The sequence below is a fragment of the Triticum dicoccoides genome, chromosome 1A (genome assembly GCF_002162155.2).
Source record: "Triticum dicoccoides isolate Atlit2015 ecotype Zavitan chromosome 1A, WEW_v2.0, whole genome shotgun sequence".
NCBI classification, from domain to species: domain Eukaryota; kingdom Viridiplantae; phylum Streptophyta; class Magnoliopsida; order Poales; family Poaceae; genus Triticum; species Triticum dicoccoides.
The window spans coordinates 566,519,664-566,543,802 of record NC_041380.1 but is presented as its reverse complement, the minus strand read 5'-3'; positions in this window follow the sequence as shown (position 1 = coordinate 566,543,802).

The window sequence follows — 24,139 nt, the reverse complement described above, 5'->3', positions numbered from 1 at the left end:
GGTCACAATACACATATTTTTTAAATACATGATTAACACTTTTGCAAAAACAATTAGCCCACAGCGAGCCAATTAGCTCCAGTCGGCCCACAGTGGGCCGACAGGGGCCAGTCGACCAGCTGTAGGCCGACTGGAATCCAATCGGCATGCTGTGGGCCGACTAGGCCCAGTCGGCCTGCAGCGGGCGGACGGTGTATTATTTTTGAAAAAATTTTACACAGCGTAATATTTATGAAAATTAATAAAAAAATGTATTATTTAAGAAGAAATAGCGAAAAGGCCTGTGTAGTACAATACAACCTAAGATGGTTACTCAGCCCACATTCAGCGACGCCGGAAAGGCCCAAACAAGGCTTTTATACAACTTTTTGAAGTCACTGAGCTCAATTAATAACTTAAGAAAAAAATTAGATTACAGTGGAACCTAATTAAAAGCTGTCACGAGCAAATAAATAATTCAACGGGTCCCACTTGTGCGTGTGCGTGTGTGTGTGTGTGTGTGTGTGTGTGTGTGTGTGTGAGAGAGAGAGAGAGAGACCCATCGGCCGATGCTCGTAAATACATCTTTCAGCCATATGCATTGCTGATACTCAGTAAAAACTTATATAGTTGACACAATCATATAGAACATCATAGCACACTGAACTTGCATACAAAAATTTCACGCAGGCGGCACAATCAGGATGGAAGCTGTGGATCGCTACGGGAAGGGTTATGTTGAAACCAACAAAGTCGTACATAACGGTTCATCGTCTTTATCAATGACGGGGAAATATCTTGAATGTTGTGCAAAGAAAACAGACAGACAACACAATAAGTTCTCCTAGCACATTAAGTTGACGTACAACCCTTTCTAAAAAAAGTTCAGGTACAAAATTAGAACAGGTCACAATCAAATGTACTGGCATATCAGTGCTTCACACCCACAGCTCGGATTTAACTAGTATCTGACAATATTCAGTTGTTACCTCAAATTAGAGCACATCCAGGCAGCCAGCCCTGCCTCTTCTCCCAAAGAAGCAGTGGCCTCCGCCGCGCGATGGAGTAGGCCCTATGCCATCCATCATTCTAAGAAACACGGGGAAAGTCTGACGTTGACTCCTGTAATGGACGTCGTCGACGGACCCTGGCACCAGCGGCGGCAGCAGGACTTCGATTGATGGATTTACCACTTCTTCGACATGCACGAACACTCGATACAGGTACATCCCGAACGTGGTCCGCGGAGGCCTTGGTGGCGACAAAAAGTACAACCCCGGTTCCTGCACCGGTATCTCAACACCAATCACCTTCGGTATGGTGGACGGCTTCTTCATCCATGCCACAACCGTCAGAGCCCAGCTGTTTGGAGGAACAAACATACTTACGAGCTCATCTCCAAGGTCGTTGATAAGCTCGTTCATGGACTCGCTGTTCCAAGCACGTCGAGGCATGCCGTGGAAGGTAAGCTTTGTTAAAGACTCAAGCTCAGAGGGCACCGAGCCCCATCCTGGGTGCCACCGATCAAAGCTCACCAGCGCGCCATCGCAGAACAAATGCCGGGAAGATTCGAACACACGACTGCAGTCGAAAGTTGTCCGGAACCTAACAAAGAAATCAACCGGTGCCGGACCGACTTCGACGAGCAAGTCACTTATTTGGATGTCGTGCGCAATGCCAAGAGCTTTGACAAAGTCATCCGCGAGACGGGAGGTCGGTCGCCGTTGATGGTTACCATCAGCACTTTGCCGGCAAACTGGTCGTCAAGCGTCGCCATGCCACTGTTGAGCGGCAGCACGCAGCGATCGAAGGCAGGACAGACCTCAGGATCTCCGGCTCGGAGATCCGCGTTGACCGGCGACATGATAGTGCGCTTGAGTACAGGAAGTACAGGAGGGGGATTTGGGGGAACTGGAGTAGGAATCGAGATTCCAGAGGTGGGGGAGGGGCGGGAGACTGCGGATGAAAAGGTAACATGAATTTCGAGCACACGCCAATATGCTCTCAGCGCGCAAGTGCACAAAAACACTGGTGGCGCCCACATGTCGGCCTAAGAGTCCTTATTCATTCTTTTTTGGAGAGCCCGACCTTTTTTTTCAGGATCTTTTGAGAGCCCGGCCTGAGAGTCATAATTGACCTGTTTGGCATTGCGTTACTACTCGGCCCATATTCAACGACACCTCACTGGCCCAAACAAGTGTACATCATCGAAAAGACACTGGGCTCAAATTATATAACTTGAAAAAAGGAGATATACTCTAAACACTATAGAATGGTGATGCCCTCATTTAGCCCACCAGTAGTTCAAGACAATAAACAGTTCGAAACAACGATATATACAACATTCAAACACTGACTAGTGCCTACTACTGACATAAACAGCAAGACATGATAGTTCATAAGAAGTCTTGCTACACCACCAAAACGCACCCATCTGCAGCGCTCAGACTCTCGTGATCCAGACGAGAATGACATTCTAAACAGAAGCAACTGTTACATAGTAAGAGTGACATAGACGAGGATGACCAAATGACAAGGAATATGCATAACAAAAGAAAGAACTACCCATCCAGAACCAACAGCAAAGACAATAAATTCATTCGAAGAGATGATCCAACACCATCATAATTTGCAGCCCCGCTTCAGCGACCAGTGATCCGGAGACACCAGTACTCCACCCTTTCGATGCAACAGCCCAATTACCTATCAACCTGAAGGCTCGAACCACATCACTGCCTGTCGTAATTGAGACATCCAAGGATCAAAGTTAATCCAGATGCCTTTGTCATTCTCACCTTCTTTTGGCTACAGGCTGTATCATTGACAATCAGGGGAGTTTGCTCCCGAACTCCTAGGGCTCGCCGTGTAGACACAGTTTTCCATAGCAAACAGAGCCTCTCTGCCATCAAGGTCCTTGCCAACGGTGATCTCCTGGTTAATCCGATAATTGAGTCCGAGAAACAAAGAGTGTGAACCAAGGCTGTTTACCTGCCTCCAACTAAAAAATCCTAAAGGCCCCAACAAGCTGGTATCCTGCTCATAGACGTAACAGCCACTGTCCGGATACTCACGTATTACACAGTGCTTGTATACAGTGGGGTTTTTGCAATATAACTTTTCCGGCTCATGTGTCCGAATGATCATCAGTCTTTTTCTGTCGTTTGATCGAGCGAGGAACCAGTTGTGCTTCCCTGTTTTTGGCAAAGGTGGTGTGATTACAAAGGGCAGTAACTGTAGGGACACTGCATCATATCAAAAAGGACATGCATTGTTAATGTAAGATCAACATTGTTAAGAGTATGAGTAGGATAATGCAAGAAACAGCATTGATATGTCCCTGTTGGAACTGGGAGGAAAATACAGGGAAATGTATATTGGGTTCGAAAATAGAGAAGTGCCATGCATGGTTATACTCATGTTATCTCGCAATCGATTCTTCACAGGAAACTACCATGTCATGCATGTTATGTAATCATGTTCTGTCCTCACAAACAAATTCTTCAAGGTAACTAACAGACCATGCAGAATATCCATACACAAACAACAGATGTCGAGGATGTCACTGGGGAGATTGCTCCAATCACGGCTCATATGGATGCTGCGCGGTTCGCGTTCGGCCATGGTGGAGTTTGGAAGGGGACTTGATTTACGGGGGAGAAGGATGTCGGTGCTGGAGCGGCACAGTGGTACTGGGGGAGGCGAGTGAGGCGACGGTACACGGGGGCACAGTGAGATGGAGATGGAGATGGAGTGGTGCTATGGGAGCAGAGAGGGAGACGAGGCGAGGCGCCAATGTGCTGTATAGCGGCGGTGACAGACTGCACTGTGCACAGGGTGAGGCTGACTTTGGTAACCCGAACACGCCGCCTGGACTAGTGTCAGGCGCAGGGTGTTGTCACTTCACTGTGAGGACCGGATGAATAGTATTTTGACCATCAAGTGTATCACAGTTGTACTACTACTACTACTACTACTACTACTACTACTACTACTACTACTACTACTACTACTACTACTACTACTACTACCACTAGTAGGTACATGAGTACTCCAGTATTGTATAGCGTAAATAGGTCTCCCGTGCTAGCATGCCTGTTCACTTCATCGTTCAGGTATCATCCATATTGCGAGCAGAACCAAATTCTCGTGCATGCCCAATCAACGCTCTGCCGTGATGCATGCAGTGGTCGTTCTGGTGCATCAAGGACGGCATGCAGATCGTTCCACACTTGAGAAGAGGAAAAATGGAAAGGTAGAACGCGGCAGCAGAGGAAGAGAACGCTGGCTAACGAGGCTGGGAGGGGATCGAGAAGGAAGTTAATGCTCCACACCTAAAGGTTTTGGGAAAACCTGATTTTCATAAGGTGACTTATACTCACCTAAATGGAGGGAGTATTCCTTAACCAGAGAATGTTGTGTCTCCCACTCACGCGCTCAAAAAAACTACGACACATTTTTTATCTGTTTGCATAGGTCCCACCTATCAGGAAGGATGGGCAGGTACACGAACATGTACGACTCATCAGTCTACCCGCATAGCCTTTTTTTTTAGTCTACCTAGCTGTCTAATCAACTGCCTGCATGCCACTTCTCCCATTTACTTCTCCATCAGGAACCGATTCTCCTCGGCTTCTTCACCTCCCCTTCGTCTTCATTTGCATCCAAACCCCACCGCGTTCACATTGTTTTAACCTCTTTAAATAATCATCTACTACTTCAGGTAGACTAGCCATCTAATCCTAATTCTCCAAACCATAGCTCTCCATTCCAGCAGTTCCAAATGGCGATAGAGATCGAGATGCAGGTTTTTAGCGTCCAACATGTCCTCGTCGAAGGCTCGATGCACATAGTTGTCACCGTCACCGTCCACCCAAGGGTTGTTCGTCAGTGGATCAACAATGTATCTAACTCCCTCGAAAACGCAGAGTACACGGAGCGTGCCCCTGGGAAGATCCAGCGCGCCGTCGTCCTTCAGCTGTGCTTCGAAGATGATGTTTTGGTGTACCACATCATACACTCGCCCTCCATACCAGGTGAGCTTCATGATTTCTTGTCTCGGGAGGACGTATACTTCTGTGGGGCAGCCATCGAAGGGGACAAACAGAAGCTGGAGCTGTACAACCTTGATTTGAATAGCATCACTGACCTACAAACCAGAATCAAAATTCCTGTAGAAGTTTGTGATAAACAGAGACCATCCCTATTCGACATAGCAAATTTTGTGCTCGGTACAAATCTTCAGAAGGGTGACGAGATGGTGGCATTAAGGTCGTCTCGATGGGAGAATTATCCCTTGACGTACGAGCGGATAAAATATGCTGCCCTCGATGCCCGTGTGAGTTTCGAGATAGCTGCAAGGTCCAAAGAGCTTGTTGCGAAGCCGTCTCCCACAGAGAATGAGAACAAGAAGAAGAAGAAGAAGAAGAAGAGGCTGCACCAGCAGGAGGGCATTATGGATGGATGAACTATTTCCTCTCTTGTAAAAAAAGTTATTCCCGCTCGGTGTATATTGATATAGATGGACTATTTTGATGGTGTGCATGTCTTTGGAACATAGTAGTAGCGGGGTCCGCTTGACTATAAGGAACTATTTATCTGCATATATAGCTTTCTCTGCTACTCCTTCTAGTGATCGGTATGCAGTGCATGTGTCCGTAGACATGACAGCTTGTCCATGGAAGTTCAACTACGGCGACCATCACGTTTCATCTCGCGATTCCCACGACGCCTCTCTAACCCACGGCACCACGCCCCCTGACGTGCGCCTCACCCCTCTCGGCCGCATCGCCCCTCTGCCTTTGTGTGCATGACATGTGGGTCACCTAAAATGCGGCGAGCATCAAGTTTCTACCATAGCCACCCGCGATTCCCACGACGCCGCTCGAACCCATGAAGCCACACGTCCCCCGACCTGCGGCTCACCCCTCTTGGCCCCACTGCCCCTCTGCCTACGGGAGCATTACATGTGGACCAGTCACCTATCGGGTCCACATGTTATTGACTCAAAGGTAGGTGTAGTAAGGCGCTGAAGCTCAGTCCTGACGGCCCTGAGAGGGAAATGTAACTCCTGCGCCAGGGCTTGTGGTGCTCCCGCAGCACGAACTCGTGCCAAACTCGAGATTTGTTTCTTTACTATACATGCACGCAACGATTTAATGGACATTGTAATCTCAACATGTGATGGGGAGCTCTAAATTTGAATTTGAAACTTATAAAAAGAAAAGATTCAAAACAAATAAACTAGGAGAGAGGGAGTATATCGTAGGATGTGTCCCATACAAAATAAGTCCTCTGTTTTGTCACCGCGAAGATGCGGTTAGAAAGGAGCACAACGTCTTCCTACTCGTATGGCAACAAATCGGCCGTAGACAGCATGGTCCGCCTTTGACCACCATGTGCAAGGTTCGTGCTATCTTATTCAATCTCACCGTGGTTCCATCATACCAATTCATGCGGTGGCCCGTTGCATGGCTGATCCCAATGTTGGACAAAGGTTCTACGGGAACGGTTTCACCGTTGTAAATGTTGTGCAAATTGATGTTGGTAGCCTCCCGTACATATGCAAGCCAATCTCCACTCGCACCAAGCCTAACCTGTAAACAGTGGGCAGGGGGAGAATTAGGAAATGGACACGGAAGTAGTCTTTAGAATGCATTTACTACGTGATCAAACTCATCTTACCTGCTCATCGGAGGAAATCCAAGTGCCCCTCAACGTCGGCATCTCAAGGGGCATCAACTTGCAACTACGGCCACACCGCGCTGGAGAGACCCCCAAGGAAACATCCTCATGCGTTCCACAGAACATCAAGATGCATTTGTATGAGTAGTTTATCTTGTGAGAGAAAAGGATGAACGAGGGAAGGCCTCTAGAGATAGAGATGGACACTACTACTACCAATGTGCTGGCCCGTGCGTTGCAATGGATCCAAAGTAGTAGAATAATACTTGTTCATGTGGTTGAAATATAAACACTGTAGTTTTGATATACATGTGTCAGCAGACATGACAGCTTGTCCATGGAAGTTGAACCACGACGACCATCACGTTTCTTGTTTCTACCACTAAGCCACTGAAGTTTGGTCCCGTGGGCCCCGAGAGGGAAATGTAACTCATGCGGCAGGCCTTGTGGTGCTCCCGCAGTACGAGCTCGTGCCAAAACTGGAATTTGTTTCTTACTACTACCAACTAGTACTAGTAAGGTACACGTGCATTGCACGCATGAGATTCTGGTGGTTTGTGCATTATGCTTCTACATGTGGAGCTTTCTGGATTCTAACATGTGGCAAAATCTGGTGGAATGTAAGGTTAGGCAAGTTTGATTAACTTAGGCGAGTGTTTGATTCAAGCCACACCTTAGGCAAGGCACACTAAGGCCCCACATGACATACACACAAAAAATGTGGCAAGATTCCCTTAGGCTTGCCAACTTGTTTCTCTCGTTTTGAAGAACTAATAACTTTGCCTAAGCTTAGTTGTGGCAAAGTTAGGGTCTGTTTGATTCAAAGGATTTTCATAGGATCTTTGAAGGATTAGAATCCTTAGGAATTTTTCCTACGTTGGTCGTTTGATTCGTAGGATTGAATCATGTAGAATATTTTCCTAAGGATTCATTTGTACTACGTTTCACAGGAATTCTAACATGCACTCCAACCTCTTGAAAGAAATCCTTTGTTTTTCATGTGACACAATCAAACAAACTCAAATCCTATAGGGATCCAATGAACATGCCATTCCAATCCTACTTTTTTCCTATTCCTGTGTTTCTGCAATCCTGTGAATCAAAGAGGCCCTTAGTCATGAATTAAGTTCAACCATGGAGTCTTCTAGATTATACATGTGGCAGAATCTGGTGGATGATATCCAACGGCCAGTAGTGCTCGGATTTGCCATCTTTGTACCGTTGGATTGGCTTCATCCAATGACCAACTTTCAAAGTTTTTCACACACTATATAGGGGATATACATATAGATGTGCCGGTCCGTTGCAATGGATCCAAAGTATATATATATACATATATCTATTTAGTGGAGTGCACTCTAAACACATTATCTATTTATTTTTCTCTAACCTTCCGTAGCCATGCAACCAAGCCACATAAGCTTCATGCCTTCCCCCACATCATATTATTCATACTACGTTGATTGAAAAAAAGATAAATCACCCAAAACAAGATCTTCCTGTTTTTTGTTCCTACGATGTTCTGCTGTGCACGTACCTACTAGTTGTATAGTGGTACTACTAGTAATATAGTATCGGGAGTACAAACTTGGTACTAGTAGGAGTAGTACTAGTACGGAATTCTCCTACTCTATCAATGAGCCCCGTCTGACACCAAATTTCTTGGCTTCCGTGCTACAGCTAGATCTTCCCCTCGTTTCTTTTTTCCAACCCGGCAGCGGGCGGGGTGTCGGTTTGCTCAATGGCGGTCCCACATGAAAGTGAAAATGCTAGGCAACACGCCATCCCTAAGCCATGTGTCGTGCCGGACGGGCCATGTTGTACTCCCGATTCCCGGGCGTGTGGGGGTGCGACGTGAACGTGGCAGGCCTTTTCCTTTTACTAGCAATGTGCTCGTGCGTTGCGACGGATCCAAAGTAGTAGAATAGTAGTATTTGTTCACAAACTTGAAAGAAATCACTATTGTTTTGATATACTCCTAATATATTACTCCCTCCGTACCTAAATATTTGTCTTTTTTGATATTTCAAATGGACTATCACATACAGATTATATAGACATATTCTAGTGTTTCTAGCAAGATGCCCGCGCGTTGCACGAAGTTGATGGAAAAGGTAAGCACAACTTATAAATTGACGGATGGAGTACTAGTTACAGTGGTGCATATAATTAAGCAAAGGGATCGCACATGTCGGTATTGACTGGAACGAGAATGCAACAGCACAATAAGAATTAAGGCCACGATGATGCAATCGCAGTGGTGGTTACAGAAGGCAAGAAGAAAGATGGATCCATGAATGTACGACCTCCCCCTCCTCAACTTAGCACGCCGGGCCACCGACCGGCGGCTAAGGAGCGGCGGCTTTTGTGGCGAGGTCGAGGTGCTTCTCAGCAAAGGCATCCAAGGCTTCTAGCCGGTTGAGGAAGGCCAACATCGTAGCGTCCTCACTGGCCTTGTAGATACCTATGTACACGATTTCCTCGTACATGTGGATGTGTAGGTCGACGAATTCTTGCAGGGCGAGGCGCGACCTCCAGGTGGACATTCTTCGTGGCGTCAGCGGGCAGTCGCAGGGCCACCAGTGCTTGAAAGAGGTTCCGGCCATGGAGGCCGATTAGGGTGGCAGGCAATGAGGAGCCCGGGCGCGCGGGCTGGAGGAGTACGGCGATGTCGTCCACAAGCTTCTTGAGGACGGTGAACTTGTTGCTGGTGGCAATGATCATCTGGTCCAACTGAGAGTCGTAGTTGGCGTCGAAGGCGGCCATCCACCAGCCGGTCTCCAACACCGTCTGGAGACGATCCTCGACGCCATGCCGCAGGCCGGCGTCGTGGACCATCTGGCGCAGCCGCTGGCCGCCCATGAGCATCGCTGCCATGGGTCTGGAGTGAGCTCTTTTGTGCTTAGTGTAGGTGCTTAGGCAAATGCTTAGGTGCGTACGATGTGGTAGATGCATTGGAATGGAGGGGCGCCTTTATATGAGGGCAATGAGGGCAAACTGCATTGCATTCACATCGTGCAGCCTCTTTTCCCGGACCTCCTCCCATTACTTCCCTCATGCATTAATTGAAGAAGGATGCATTGGCCGTTCAACATATCGGGAACCGCTAATCCCTCCCTCGTCTGCATTAAAGCCGTATCGGGAACTGCGCCGCCCGCTGTCAAATCGAATACTCCCTCCGTCTAGGTGAGTATTAAGTCATCTTACAAAAACCAAATAGTAAACACATAGGCGTGTTGCATTAACTCTCACGTTGTTTCTTATTTTTTGACATAAATAGAGGAATCAACCAAGAAGAGATGTGGGGCTTGTATGCTTTTAATAACTTGAGACTATCAAACATGACATGCAGTAGTCAGTTCGTTGCACAAGAACAAATACAACCCACATCAGCACACACGCATCTTATATAGCATCACATCCAATGGCTATAGAAGATGAATGAGACCAAATTATATCTCATCTAGATGAGTTCTAGCAAAACTGTATTAATAATACTTAGTACTCGTGTGCCATGTATCATATATTAGTATCATGTAGTACTTTATTTATTTATGAGGTATCCAGATGGCACTGCACCACCAAGAAAAGAGGGTAACATCAAAATTATGGACTACTTTTTTGAGTATGTTGGTAAGGTCCGGTCATAGTCACTTGTTGAAATCTCTAAAAAGACAAATACTCCCTCCGTCCGGAAATACTTGTCATCAAAATGGATAAAAGGAAATGTATCTAGACGTATTTTAGTTTTAGATACATCTCTTTTTATCCATTTTGATGACAAGTATTTTCAGACGGAGGGAGTAGAAAACAGAGTTGGTGATGATGGTGTGCGTGCCATCCTGCAATATAGGCCGTCGGATTTATATCTAACGGATAGGAAAGAAACTATGGCAATTTTGCAAAAATATACCCACACGTCTCTCCACGTTCATAAATAAGGCCTTCCCTCGTTCAACCTTTTCTCTCACAAGATAAACTACTCATACAAATGCATCTTGATGTTCCGTGCAACACACGGGCAGCTAGCTTATTTCTTTTAAAATAGTTGCTGCGATAATTGGGTTGAAGTGATATATTTTATGTCTGCCCCGAATGATTTCAGATTCACTAGTAGTAACAAAGAAAAGGTTGCCTTGTTAATTAACAGAAAAGAGGGTGAAAACTATCACATGAGGCCGTTAAAAACAAGGCACACTGGGTTCAGCGTCATCGTCACTACAGCTGTGCGCGCGCGAGAAGTCTACATATCGAGGGGGCTACCGAGCGAGGCACCGAGACACAATGTTTGAGAGAGAAACCAATTGACAGATTATGATCAGATCGAGTTGGCACCCTTTTGCTGTCATTGTTGGGGGGGGGAGGGAGAGAAAGACGTATCGAGAGTGTGCGCTGTAGGCACAGAGGCACAACTAGCAAGTGTGTGCGTGTGTGTGTGAAAGAGGAGTAGATAGATTATTATCAAGATCGATGTGCCACCCTACTAGCTCCTTCGGTGCCGGGTAGTGTGCGTGTGTGTATGTTTGAGAGAGAAGCCAGTCGATAGATTAGTATCAAGATCGAGGTGTCACCCTACTCCTTCGGTGTTGGGAAGTGTGGGTGTGTGTGTGTGTGGGGGGGAGGCAGTGACACTCACATATCTCTACTCTTATAAAAACAGAGTTGGTGATGATGGTGTTCCTGCCATCCTGCAATATAGGCCATCCAATTTATATCCGACGGACATGAAGGAAACAATGGCAATTTTGCAAAAAGATACCCACACCCCTCTCCGCATTTGCAAATAAGGCATTCCCTCGTTCATCCTTTTCTCCCACAAGATAAACTTCTCATACAAATGCATCTTGATGTTCCGTGCAACGCATGGGCATCTTGCTTGTAGGGAGAAGAAGTTTGTGTGACACATATCTAGCTATATTAAGAGATAGGTAGATAGCATATGTGTGAGAGACATTAGTGGCTGTGGGTGGACGGAATTAAAGGGGTGGGCGTGTTAGACATAGAGAGCGTGTGTGTGATACGTCTCCAACGTATCTATAATTTTTGATTGCTCCATGCTATATTATCTACTATTTTGGACTATATTGGGCTTTATTTTCCACTTTTATATTATTTTTGGGACTAACCTATTAACCGGAGGCCCAGCCCAGAATTGTTGTTTTTTTGCCTATTTCAGTGTTTCGGAGAAACAGAATATCAAACGGAGTCCAAACGGAATAAAATCTTCAGGAACGTGATTTTCTCACCGAACGTGATCCAGGAGACTTGGACCCTACTCCAGGGAGTCAAAGAGGAGGTCACGAGGGTGGGGGCGCCCCCCCTAGGGCACGCCCCTGCCTCGTGGGCCCCTTGGTGCTCCACCGACGTACTTCTTCCTCCTATATATACACACGTACCCCCAAACGATCAGAACAGGAGCCAAAAAAACCTAATTCCACCGCCGCAACTTTCTGTATCCACGAGATCCCATCTTGGGGCCTGTTCTGGAGCTCCGCCGGAAGAGGGCCGTCATCACGGAGGGCTTCTACATCATCATAGCCCTTCCGATGAAGTGTGAGTAGTTTACCTCAGACCTTCGGGTCCATAGTTAGTAGCTAGATGGCTTCTTCTCTCTTTTTGGATCTCAATACAAAGTTCTCCCCCTCTCTTGTGGAGATCTATTCGATGTAATCTTCTTTTTGCGGTGTGTTTGTTGAGACCAATGAATTGTGGTTTTATGATCAAGTCTATCTATGAATAATATTTGAATCTTCTCTGAATTCTTTTATGTATGATTGCTTATCTTTGCAAGTCTCTTCGAATTATCCGTTTGGTTTGGCCAACTAGCTTGGTAGTTCTTGCCATGGGAGAAGTGCTTAGCTTTGGGTTCGATCTTGCGGTGTCCTTACCCAGTGACAGAAGGGGCAGCAAGGCACATATTGTATCGTTGCCATCGAGGATAACAAGATGGGTTTTATTTCATATTGCATGAATTTATCTCTCTACATCATGTCATCTTGCTTAAGGCGTTACTCTGTTTTTAACTTAATACTCTGGATGCATGCTGGATAGCGGTCGATGAGTGGAGTAATAGTAGTAGATGCAGAATCATTTTGATCTACTTGTCACGAACGTGATGCCTATATACATGATCATGCCTAGATATTCTCATAACTATGCTCAATTCTGTCAATTTCTCAAGAGTAATTTGTTCACCACCATAGAATACTTATGCTCTTGAGAGAAGCCACTAGTGAAACCTATGGCCCCCGGGTCTATTCTCACCATATCAATCTCCATCACTTTAATCTTGCTTTGCTTTTTTACTTTGCTTTTACTTTTTTACTTTGCATCTTTATACCAAAAATACCAAAAATATTATATCTATCAGATCTCACTCTCGTAAGTGATCGTGAAGGGATTGACAACCCCTAATCGTGTTGGTTGCGAGTAGCTATCGCTTTGTGCAGGTACGAGGGACTTGAGCGTGGCCTCCTACTGGATTGATACCTTGGTTCTCAAAAACTAAGGGAAATACTTATGCTACTCTGCTGCATCATCCCTTCCTCTTCGGGGAAAACCAACGCAAGCTCAAGACGTAGCAAGAAGGATTTCTGGCGTCGTTGCCGGGGAGTCTACGCAAAAAGTCAACATACCAAGTACCCATCACAATCCCTATCTCTCGCATTACATTATTTTCCATTTGCCTCTCGTTTTCCTCTCCCCCCAATTCACCCTTGCCGTTTTATTTGCCCTCTCTCTCTCTCTCTATCCTCCCTCTCTATTTGCCTCTTTTGCCCGCTTGCTTTTTGTTTGCCCATGTGTTAGATTGCTTGTTTGTCGCGATGGCTCAAGATACTACCAAATTGTGTGACTTCACCAATACCAATAATAATGATTTCCTTAGCACTCCGATTGCTCCTCTTACCGATGCTGAATCTTGTGAAATTAATACTGCTTTGTTGAATCTTGTTATGAAGGATCAATTTGCCGGCCTTCCTAGTGAAGATGCCGCTACTCATCTGAATAGCTTCGTTGATTTATGTGATATGCAAAAGAAAAAAGATGTGAATAATGATGTTGTTAAATTGAAGCTATTTCCTTTTTCGCTTAGAGTTCGTGCTAAAGCTTGGTTTTCGTCTTTGCCTAAAAATAGTATTGATTCATGGAACAAGTGCAAAGATGATTTTATCTCTATGTATTTTCCTCCCGCTAAGATCATCTCTCTTAGAAATGATATTATGAACTTTAAACAACTTGATCATGAACATGTTGCACAAGCATGGGAGAGAATGAAATTAATGATATGTAATTTCCCTACTCGTGGTTTGAATTTGTGGATGATTATACAAAATTTTTATGCCGGATTGAATTTTGCTTCTAGAAATCTTTTAGATTCGGTCGCGGGAGGCACTTTTATGGAAATCACTTTAGGAGATTCTACTAAACTCCTAGATAATATTATGGTTAATTATTCTCAATGGCATACTGAAAGATCCTCTAATAAAAAAGTGCATGCGATAGAAGAAATCAATGTGTTGAGTGAAAAGATGGATGAACTTATGAAATTATTTGCTACTAAGAGTATTTCTTCTGATCCTAATGATATGCCTTTGTCTACTTTGATTGAGAATAACAGTGAATCTATGGATGTGAATTTTGTTGGTAGGAATAATTTTGGTAACAACACTTATAGAGGGAATTTTAATCCTAGGCCATATCCTAGTAATCCTTCTAATAATTATGGGAATTCCTACAACAACTCTTATGGAAATTATAATAAGATGCCCTCTGAATTTGAGAATAGTGTTAAAGAGTTTATGAATTCACAAAAGAATTTTAATGCTTTGCTTGAGGAGAAATTGCTTAAAGTTGATGATTTGGCTAGAAACGTTGATAGAATTTATCTTGAGGTTGATTCTTTAAAGCTTAGATATATTCCTCCTAAGCATGATATCAATGAGTCCCTCAAAGCCATGAGAATTTCCATTGATGAGTGCAAGGAAAGGACCGTTAGGATGCATGCTTCCAAAGATGCCTTTATTAAAGCGTGTTCCTCCAATTCCCATGAAAATCAAGATGAAGATATAAAAGTTATTGATGTGTCCCCTATTAAATCTTTGTTTTGCAATATGAATCTTGATGAAACTGAATATGATCTTCCTTTACCTAGAAGGCGTTCTAAAAATTCGGAGTATTTAGATCTTAATGATGAAATTGATGAAAGTGGGATTGAAAGAAATAAAAATCTAGATGTTGCTAAACCCACTATATTGGATTTCAAGGAATTTAATTATGAAAGTTGCTCTTTAATTGATTGTATTTCCTTGTTGCAATCCGTGCTAAATTCTCCACATGCTTATAGTCAAAATAAATCCTTCACCGAACATATTGTTGATGCCTTGATGCAATCTTATGAAGAAAAACTTGAGTTGAAAGTTTCTATCCCTAGAAAACTCTATGATGAGTGGGAACCAACTATTAAAATTAAAATTAAAGATCATGAGTTTTATGCTTTGTGTGATTTGGGTTCTAGTGTCTCTACTATTCCCAAGACTTTGTGTGATTTACTAGATTTCCGCGATTTTGATGATTGCTCTCTAAACTTGCATCTTGCGGATTCCACTATTAAGAAACTTATGGGAAGGATTAATGATTTTCTTATTGTTGCAAATAGGAATTATGTTCTCGTAGATTTCATTGTTCTTGATATAGATTGCAATCCTTCTTGCCCTATTATTCTTGGTAGACCTTTCCTTAGAACGGTTGGTGCGATTATTGATATGAAGGAAGGGAATATTAGATTTCAATTTCCATTAAAAAAGGGCATGGAACACTTTCCAAGAAAGTAAATAAAATTGCCATATGAAACTATCATGAGAGCCACTTATGGATTGCCTACCAAAGATGGCAATACCTAGATCTATCCTCGCTTTTATGCCTAGCTAGGGGCATTAAACGATAGCGCTTGTTGGGAGGCAACCCAATTTTATTTTTATTCCTTGCTTTTAGCTCCTGCTTAGTAATAAATAAATTATCTAGCCTCTGTTTTTGTTGTGTTTTTTGTGTTTAATTAGTGTTTGTGCCAAGTAGAACCGTTGGGAAGACTTGGGGAAAGTCTTGTTGAACTTGCTGTAAAAAACAGAAACTTTAGCGCTCATGAGAACTGCTGTCATTTTTATTTTAAGAGTGATATTTAGTTAATTATTTTTGCATGTGATTAATAGATAAATTCCTCACGTCCATAAATTTATTTTAGAATTTTTGGGGTTCCAGATCTTGCTCTAGCTACAGATTACTACAGACTGTTCTGTTTTTGACAGATTCTGTTTTCCGTGTGTTGTTTGCTTATTTTGATGAATCTATGGTTAGTAAAATAGTTTATAATCCATAGAGAAGTTGGAATACAGTAGGTTTAACACCAATATAAATAAATAATGAGTTCATTACAGTACCTTGAAGTGGTCTTTTGTTTTCTTTCACTAACGAAGCTCACGAGTTTTCTATTTTGAGTTTCGTGTTGTGAAGTTTTCAAGTTTTGGGTGAATTCTTTTGATGAATTATGGAACAAGGAGTGGCAAGAGCCTAAGCTTGGGGATGCCCATGGCACCCCCAAGATAATCCAAGGACAGCAAAAAGTCAAAGCTTGGGGATGCCCCGGAAGGCATCCCTTCTTTCGTCCACTTCCATCGGTAATTTACTTGGTGCTATATTTTTATTCACCAACATGATATGTGTTTTGCTTGGAGCGTCTTGTATTATTTGTGTCTTTGTGTCTTAGTATGCCACAATCATCCTTGTTGTACACACCTTTTGAGAGAGCCATACATGAATCAAAATTTGATAGAATACTCTATGTGCTTCACTTATATCTTTTGAACTAAGTAGTTTTGCTCTATGTGCTTCACTTATATCTTTTGAGCTATGTAGTTTTTCTCTATGTGCTTCACTTATATCTTTTGAGCTAAGTAGTTTTGCTCTATGTGCTTCACTTATATCTTTTGAGCGTTATAATTTTGCTCTATGTGCTTCACTTAGATCTTTTAGAGCACGATGGTGGATTTGTTTTAAAGAAACTATTGATCTCTCATGCTTCACTTAAATTATTTAGAGAGTCTTAATAGCATGGTAATTTGCTTAATAATAATATGCTTGGTATTCAAGATTTGTGAAACTTTCTTTTGAGTGTGTTGAATACTAAGAAACGATTGAAGCATGATAATTGTTTTGAGATATGGAGGCGATAATATTAAAGTCATGCTAGTTGAGTAGTTGTGAATTTAAAGAATACTTGCGTTAAAGTTTGTGATTCCCGTAGCATGCATGTATGGTGAACCGTTATGTGATGAAATCGGAGCATGATTTATTTATTGATTGTCTTCCTTATGAGTGGCGGTCGGGGACGAGCGATGGTCTTTTCCTACCAATCTATCCCCCTAGGAGCATGCGCGTAATACTTTGCTTTGATAACTTCTAGATTTTTGCAATAAGTATATGAGTTCTTTATGACTAATGCTGAGTCCATGGATCATACGCACTCTCACCCTTCCACCTTTGCCAGCCTCTTTAATACCGCGCACCTTTCGCCGGTATCATACACCTACCATATACCTTCCTCAAAACAGCCACCATACCTACCTATTATGGCATTTCCATAGCCATTCAGCGATATATTGGCATGCAACTTTCGACCATCTAGTTCATCATGACACATTCATCATTGTCATATTGCTTAGCATGATCATGTAGTTGACATAGTATTTGTGGCAAAGCCACCGTTCATTAGTTTTTCATACTTGTCACTCTTGATTCGTTGCATATCCCGGTACACCGCCGGAGGCATCCATATAGAGTCATACTTTGTTTTAGAATCGAGTTGTAATCATTGAGTTGTAAATAAATAAAAGTGTGATGATCATCATTTAATAGAGCATTGTCCCAATAAAATAAAAGATAAATGCCAAAGAAAAAAAGGCCCAAAAAAAAGAAAATAAATAAAAAGGGGCAATGCTACTATCCTTTTACCACACTTGTGCTTCAAAGTAGCACCATGATCTTCATAGTAGAGAGTCTCTCATGTTATCATTTTCATATACTAGTGGGAATTTTACGTTATAGAACTTGGCTTGTATATTCCAATGATGGGCCTCCTCAAATTGCCCTAGGTCTTCATGAGCAAGCAAGTTGGATGCACAACCACTTAGTTTCTTTTTGAGCTTTCATACACTTATAGCTCTAGTGCATCCGTTGCATGGCAATCCCTACTCACTCACATTGATATCTATTGATGGGCATCTACATAGCCCGTTGATACGCCTAGTTGATGTGAGACTATCTTCCCCTCCTTTTTGTCTTCTCCACAACCACCATTCTATTCCACCTATAGTGCTATATCCATGGCTCACGTTCATGTATTGCGTGAAGATTGAAAAAGTTTTGAAAAAGTTAGTGTATGAAACAATTGCTTGGCTTGTCATCGGGGTTGTGCATGATTTAAATACTTTGTGTGGTGAACATGGAGCATAGCCAGACTATATGATTTTGTAGGGATAACTTTCTTTGGCCATGTTATTTTGAGAAGACATAATTGCTTTGTTAGTATGCTTGAAGTATTATTATTTTTATGTCAATATAAACTTTTGTCTTGAATCTTTCTAATCTGAATGTTCATACCACAATTAAGAAGATTTGCATTGAAATTATGCCAAGTAGCACTCCGCATCAAAAATTCTCTTTTTATCATTTACCTACTCGAGGACGAGCAGGAATTAAGCTTGGGGATGCCTAATATGTCTCCAACATATCTATAATTTTTGATTGCTCCATGCTATATTATCTACTGTTTTGGACTATATTGGGCTTTATTTTCCACTTTTATATTATTTTTGGGACTAACCTATTAACCGGAGGCCCAGCCCAGAATTGCTGTTTTTTGCCTATTTCAGTGTTTTAGAGAAACAGAATATCAAACGGAGTCCAAACGGAACAAAATCTTTGGGAACGTGATTTTCTCACCGAAGGTGATCCAGGAGACTTGGACCCTACTCCAGGGAGTCAAAGAGGAGGTCACGAGGGTGGGGGGCACGCCCCCTGCCTCGTGGGCCCCTCGGTGCTCCACCGACGTACTTCTTCCTCCTATATATACACACGTACCCCCAAACGGTCAGAACAGGAGCCAAAAAACCTAATTCCACCGCCGCAACTTTCTGTATCCACGAGATCCCATCTTGGGGTCTGTTCCGGAGCTTCGCCGGAAGAGGGCCATCATCACGGAGGGCTTCTACATCATCATAGCCCTTCCGATGAAGTGTGAGTAGTTTACCTCAGACCTTCGGGTCCATAGTTAGTAGCTAGATGGCTTCTTCTCTCTTTTTGGATCTCAATACAAAGTTCCCCCCCTCTCTTGTGAAGATCTATTCGATGTAATCTTATTTTTGCGGTGTGTTTGTTGAGACCGATGAATTGTGGGTTTATAATCAAGTCTATCTATGAATAATATTTGAATCTTCTCTGAATTCTTTTATGTATGATTGGTTATCTTTGCAAGTCTCTTCGAATTATCCGTTTGGTTTGGCCAACTATATTGGTAGTTCTTGCCATGGGAGAAGTGCTTAGCTTTGGGTTTGATCTTGCGGTGTCCTTACCTAGTGACAGAAGGGGCAGCAAGGCACGTATTGTATTGTTGCCATCGAGGATAACAAGATGGGGTTTATTTCATATTGCATGAATTTATCTCTCTACATCATGTCATCTTGCTTAAGGTGTTACTCTGTTTTTAACTTAATACTCTAGATGCATGCTGGATAGCGGTCGATGAGTGGAGTAATAGTAGTAGATGCAGAATCGTTTCGATCTACTTGTCACGGACGTGATGCCTATATACATGATCATGCCTAGATATTCTCATAACTATGCTCAATTCTGTCGATTGCTCAACAGTAATTTGTTCACCCACCGTAGAATACTTATGCTCTTGAGAGAAGCCACTAGTGAAACCTATGGCCCCCGGGTCTATTCTCATCATATCAATCTCCATCACTTTAATATTGCTTTGCTTTTTTACTTTGCTTTTACTTTTTACTTTGCATCTTTATACCAAAAATATTATATCTATCAGATCTCACTCTCGTAAGTGACCGTGAAGGGATTGACAACCCTTAATCGCGTTGGTTGCGAGTAGGTATCGCTTTGTGCAGGTACGAGGGACTTGACCGTGGCCTCCTACTGGATTGATACCTTGGTTCTCAAAAACTGAGGGAAATACTTACGCTACTCTGCTGCATCATCCCTTCCTCTTCGGGGAAAACTAACGCAAGCTCAAGACGTAGCAGTGTGTTTCTGTGTGAGAGACTTGTAGGACGGGGTAGAAAGAAGAATTTAACCCTGACGGAGGGAGAGAAATACACGAAGTGCGCGTGTGTGATTCCGATGCCCACAGGGAAATGAGATATGTATGCGTGTGAGAGAGATTGCACAATTCATTCACGTATCACTATATAGCGATCGTGGACGTGCATCGCTTGAACATAAGTCAATATCTATTTTGTATCGTGGCCAAAGGTACAATATCGATTCAACGCTATAAAGATTGGACACTCACATATCACATTTTTTCTATTTAAATAAGCCTTTTTAGTTGTGCATGCCAAAGTTACAGTGATGTTTCTTCAAAAAACCAATGTAGCTATCATGAACATGCACCATTGTTACTCTTGCATTCAAATTCATTAGTCTTGGATGATTTAAGTTTCTATTTTGAAGTAATATATGTAATATTCATATATGAATTCAACGGGTACGCAATTTATGAAATGGTGGCTATGTAATCATATGAGGTAACACTTTTAAGTAGCTGACTACAATATCCATTTCTTCTTGTGCGCCTCTACACTAACACGTCAATGCATTATATTTAAAGTAAATTACCAATGGCACTAAATCTATATCTATACCTACTAATAAAGCAAGGTGCGTTTCGCCAAAATTTTCATCCGTTCACCATCGAAAAGAACTTTTTTTGCTATCCGAGGTGGTACTAATTTTTTTATGCCTTTGTTTGCAAAAAAAAAAATTTCGTACGTGGGCCGCACGCTCTGGCCTTGCGAAGCCAGCCCACTTATTTGTCTGCCCACGTAGCTGGTAAAATACTATTTCCTGCGCAAGGCGACAAATAGTCGAGTTTCGCACATGACAGCCAATATTGGGCTAGCCCATTTTTCTTTGTTTCTGTGTTTTACTTCTTTTATTATTATTATTTTACTATCTCATTTTCCCTTCCAATTTTACTTTTCTTTTATCATTTATTTCGTAAATTAAAAATTAACAAAAAAACATTCAGAATTAAAAATCAAATTTTTGAAAATGTTCAGAATTTCAAAATTTTCTTGCTATTTTGTAAAATATTCAGAACAAGCAAAAAGTTTCCCATTTTTGCAAAAAAACATATTTTTCAAAATTGTTCGAGATGTCTAAAAAGAAACTGGCATTTCAAAAAATGCGTCAAATTAAGAAAATATTATTGTTTTAGTTAAATTGCCACAACTAAAAATGATCTTCGTGTATAAAAGATACACATTTTGTAAAAATCTTATGAAACACATGTTCCAATTTTCAAAAATATTCGAAAATTCAAATAATGTTCATGTTTTTTTGTCGGAGTTTCGCACAGGACAACCAATAGTGGGCTGGCCCATTTGCTTTGTTTCTGTCTTTACTTCTATTTTGTTCTCCTTTCCCTATCTCTTTCTTCCCTTCCAAGTTTATTTTTCTTTTAGAATTTATTTCTTAAATTAAAAACTCTCAAAAATTCAAACTTAAGAAAACAATTTTTTGAAAATGTTAAGAATTCTGAATTTTTTTTGCTATTTTCAAAAATATGCGGAACCTGCAAAAAAATTCGCGTTAAAAAACAATTATTGTTTTGAAAAATTGTTCGAGATGTCTTAAATGAAAATGGCATTTAAAAAATGCTCCAAATTCGAAAAACATTCCTTTTTAGTGAAATTTGCACAATTAAAAATAATGCTTTGTATAAAAAATACACATTTCCTAAAAGTCTTATGAATTTTCAACACATGTTCCCGTTTTTAAAAAATGTTCACAAAGTCAAATAATGTTAATATTTTTATAAAAAACGTTGGTATTTTCAGTAAATGTTTGTGAATTTAAAAAGATGACCCCTTTCATATATTTTTTCGTGTTTTTTTTGAAGTGTACATTATTAAAAAAACTGTTCCATATTTAAAAAATTGTTCATGTTTTCTAGAATATTTAGAAACTTCATACCTTAAAATCCAATCGATCGAAAGGATTGAAAGGAAAAGTAGATTGAATATCGCATGGGCCTTAGCTGACGTGCAGTGATGTAACAAAACTCTTAAATGCCCTCAATTATGAATGGAAAAATAGCGGATTGATTCTTTCACACGTGGCGAAACCGAGAAGCTAAACGTTCTTTTTTTCGTGTGCACATAAGATTTTGCTTGCACATATAATTGTCAGTGAATTTAAATGCATACTATTTATCTCCTGTTGCAACGCACGGGCATATGTGCTAGTTATCTATTTACATGAGAAATACATAGGCTGAGCGTTTGATCCCCTTTTTGTGAACGTGCCACTACACCCGTATGATTGGCCGCGCCCGTGTGAACGTCCAAGTTATCGACGCATCATCCCGAGTTATTGTCTTTTTTCTGGGGTAGACTTCACACCAGTTATTAACTGCTGACGCGTGCCCCGTGTACACAGTCTAGCATGACCTTCCCGCTAGCACGGTCCAAAATTAGTTGAAACTGGATACGAACGATCCCGCGGGCGGCAAAATCTCCCGCCTCCTTCTAAAATTTCCGCCACCTTAGTCTTTAGCATGCGAAATCCCCCTTTTGTCCTTGGTGCATGGAGACCAACAGTTACAATGCTGCCCTCATCTAAATGATAGGTCGGGGCTGCTTTGGTAACTTCCGGTTCCCCCACTACATCGCACCCCCATTTCCTCTCCCCCTCCCGCAAAAACGACTAACTCCACAACACCAGAGCATCTTACATCACGCCGTCCATACTTCATCGCCCTTTCTCCCCTCCCCTCTCGAAACCTTAGACTGCCAGCGGCCGCATCTACCCCTCCCACCTCCCCTAGAAACAAGTAGACTGCTCATCCACCACTGTACGACAGCCCATTCAGTGCCGGCCTTGTCCATGGTGCCGGATCTGCTTCGCCGGTACTCTCGTCAACCATCGCGCATCTGCAGCGGCTCATTCGTACTCCCCACCGGAGACGCTTCGTCCACACCCCCCGAAGCCGCCCCACCGACACCCCCGTCGACGGCCTCTGATCCTCTTCGCCGACACCTTCCTCAACCCTACCGGAGTCGCTTCGCCGACACCTTCCTCAACCCTACCAGAGTAGCTTCGCCTATATCATTCTCAACCCTACCGGGGCCGCTTTGCCAACTCACAAGTCCACGGCCTCAGATCCGCTTCCTCACACCCTCATCCAACCTACCAGAGCAGCTTCTGATGCCTCATCCACGACCGCAGATCCGCATCGTCGACACAACCCTTAACCCAGCCACCGGAGCAGCTTCTGACGCCCCGTCCACGGCCGCCTATCCGCATCATCGACACCATCCTTAACCCAACCACCGGAGCAACTTCACCTACACCCTCGTCCACGGCCATAGATTCGCTTTGCCCACACCATAGTCCACCCTACTAGAGCCGCTCCATAAACACCCTACTTGACGGTTCTAGATCTCCTTACCGGACCCCGACAGCCAGCGCAGCGTCATCACCCTCGACGTTTCTAACCTGATTCCCACAGTCTGGAGAGATGCCAAGCACCCGCCACGGCCTAGGTACTTGTCACCTTTAAACCCGTCCAACATCACCTGCCCGATGTACTTCAAATATACTAACCGGTCGCTGTTACCTGTTATGCAGCTGGCAAAAACTACAAGGACAATGTTTCTTCTGGATCTAACAGCTTGGCCAACCAAGATCCTGGACTGAGGCATTGCTATGATCTTGTAAGTGCGTCTCTCTCTCTTGTATTGTTCTGTGCCTGCCAGCGTGCTTTGCTAGGATTTTCGACTAGTAATCCCTTTGTACAGAAAATGATTTCTACTACTGGCTGCTAAATTAGATATGTAGATGTCATACATGATACTACCTCGTACCTTCGTTCCTAAATATAAGTCTTTCTAGAGATTCCACTATATGCTACATACGGAGCAAAATGAGTGAATCTACACTCAAAAATGCATCTATATACATCTGTATGTGGTCCATACTGGAATTTATACAAAGACATATATTTAGGAACAGGGGGAGTACATTACACAAAATCGTAGGTGGCATGTAGGAATTCCAGTGCACTACATTAGGCTCCCTTAGAGTGCCTGCTAGTCCAGCATACAGAGTCATGGCTAGTTTATGGTACGCACACAATCGTTAATTGGTGGTTTAAATATGCACAAGGGATATGCAATGTAGTATCATG